Here is a 1,540-nt window from a genome sequence, read left to right on the forward strand (position 1 = left end):
TAGAGAGTGGACAGGAATCAGGATGGAGGAAGACAGCGAGATGTCTCAGTGAGTTAAGGGGATTGTGGCCAAGTCTGATGATCTGAGCTCAATCCCTGGGACCCACATGGTGAAAGGAAAGATTGATTCCCAAAAGTTGTCCTCTGACATCCACACATGTCCCCATAGAACAAATCCTTCCACATCACAAAACAGATGAATGAATTTTAAAACTGGGAATGAGAGGGCAGGAGAGAAACTGAGGATGATGGATTGGGATGGAGGAGAGGGCTCAGGGTTTCCTGTACCAGGAGGGTAGAGATATGGCTGACTTGGCATCTCTGTTTGCAGTTCTGAGATCTGACACTGGGTCACCTGGTAGGTAGGCATGATTTGTCCCTCCTCCTGGAATATCTCAGCATCACACTGTCCCAGCAATTGAACAATTTTCTCTGCATCTGCTTTGTCCAAGTTCCGGGTCAGTGGGTTGGACTTCTCTGTGATTGGCACAGCTGCTTCATACACTGACAACTAAAGAGAAGGGGACACAAGGGTAGGGGCAGAAAGTCAAAGTCTGCTTTTTGCCTGCTGGACTGGAGGTGAGAGTGGCAGTAGGCTCAGTGTTTGGCTTAGATCCATATACTTCACACACACACACACACAGGCACACACACACATACACACAGACACACACACATAGGCACACACACACAGACCACATACTTCACACACACACACTGACTTGTGCACACACATGCACACATACAGGTGCACACCATTCACATACTAAAAACATGTGATGTTCTGAGCCTATTAGGGAAGGAAGATCATAAGGGAAGAACAGGAAAAAGAATGCCTATCATGGTAAGTGTACCTGCAATTCAGGCATTTGGAAAGTGAAGCTGCAACAAAGGGATTGGGAGTTCAAGGCTAGCCTCAAATATATAGCAAGTTTGAGGCTAGCCTGGGCTAGGCCCTGTATCAAAAGCCAAAAAGAAGAAGAGAAGGAAGAGGGAGGGAGAAGTCCAGAGTTGAGTCCAGCCCAAATTTAAAAGTATTTTAGGAATCAGACAAAAGGCTGAAACTGAGAAGGGACCTCACCTCCCATTCACCAGGCTCAGGGATCTCAATCACATGCTGATATCGTTTGGTGCCTGGCATAGTCCCACACTGTGGACTCTCCAACCTGCCTGCCTCTGCAGTCACACAAACCCTTCTGGTCCCAATAACTTTGCCTCCAGTTGGCAGGGTCTTATCTGAGCCATGGAGATGATTAACCTAAGAACCCTGCCTCTCAGAGTACCACCCCCTACTCCCCTGTCTTCAACACCCTTTCCTGTCACTAGCTTCCAGCCTTCAGGGGGCTCCTGAGGGTCCTCTTTGCATATACTCTGGCTTGCCAGCCTCTGCTTTGTCCCTGGAGAAGAGGACCAGAAGTTCTTTGCTTTTGCCCTTCAGGCACAGTGCCCTTGGGAAGGCTGGGTGTCTGGATGCAGAACACCCAGGTCAGAAAGAATCCCCAAGCAAAAGAGCTCTGTGGCCCAAATGCCTCCAAAGGCCA

The 1,540-nt window shown here is 48.8% G+C and overlaps 1 long non-coding RNA gene across 1 annotated transcript; it reads right to left on the reverse strand.

Annotated features, from left to right (window-relative positions):
- Positions 1-6: 6 nt before the first annotated feature.
- Positions 7-1,191, reverse strand: LOC114616085. The gene is made up of 3 exons (XR_003710589.1): positions 1,081-1,191; positions 355-510; positions 7-212 (listed from the first exon to the last, which is right to left on the reverse strand). It is a non-coding gene; the product is annotated as an uncharacterized LOC114616085 (long non-coding RNA).
- Positions 1,192-1,540: the final 349 nt, after the last annotated feature.

Source organism: Grammomys surdaster, unplaced genomic scaffold (assembly GCF_004785775.1).
Source record: "Grammomys surdaster isolate TR1022 unplaced genomic scaffold, NIH_TR_1.0 268854, whole genome shotgun sequence".
Taxonomy (NCBI): Eukaryota; Metazoa; Chordata; class Mammalia; order Rodentia; family Muridae; genus Grammomys; species Grammomys surdaster.